The following is a 967-nucleotide window of genomic DNA, read 5'->3' on the forward strand; positions in this document are numbered from 1 at the left end:
TTAAGATGTCTTTATTTTAGTATTTTTTATAACATGTGTAACAACACATTTAGAAAGCCGCTAAGAAAGGGTATTACCTCCTCCAACTTATAACAAGTAGGCCTGACAACATATATTCTATACTTATGATATTTAATTTGACTCTATTTGATTAGGTAGAGTTGTCAATATAATTTGTGGTGGATAGAATAAAGTGAAAGTAGGATTCTCATGAAAATCGGATAGAGTACAGATTGAACTTCGATTCTATCTGATAAAGTGAATGTTGAATTAAAATTTTTTTATTAAATATAAAACATTTTTAATTATCAAAAAAAATTATTAATTAATAATTTAATATTTTTTACATAAAAATTAATTTTATTTTAAATTTATAATAGAGTTAGTTCCAAATCCTATTTTACTCTATCTATTACCACGGCTAATAACAAGACGTTTTGTAGGGTTAAGGCTAGACTCTAGAAGATTGTATGAACTAGGAAAAAAAATTAGAGAAAAGGACACATAAGTCCCTAACTTTTTGTTCCGCGGACATTTTTGTTTCTGACCATTGAAAAATATTTTTAAGTTTTTGACCTTCAGAAAATTTGGACGGATCAGTCTCTGACATAGGCATTTGGATAGATCGGTCCTTAACGGAGGCATTTAAACGAAGGGACTAATCCGTTTAAATTTTGTGAAGATCAGAGACTTAAAAATATTTTTCAATGGTCAGAAACGAAAATGTCCGCGGGACAAAACACTAGGAACCTATTTGTGCTTTTCTCAAAAAATTATTAAAAGATATTAATCCGTTGGCTGGCTCCGTTGTGCAATTTTTCCCTCCCCTGTGGTCCCATTCAGATTAGGCATCATACGTGTAAAATTTTCCTCAAGAAGACCAATTTTCTCTTATTGTCAAACTGTGATACGAAAAGCAAAGTCGTTGTCTCTTTTTCTATCTTTAGGGTTGGACGAATCAAAAGTA

This window comes from Arachis ipaensis, chromosome B03 (genome assembly GCF_000816755.2).
Source record: "Arachis ipaensis cultivar K30076 chromosome B03, Araip1.1, whole genome shotgun sequence".
NCBI classification, from domain to species: domain Eukaryota; kingdom Viridiplantae; phylum Streptophyta; class Magnoliopsida; order Fabales; family Fabaceae; genus Arachis; species Arachis ipaensis.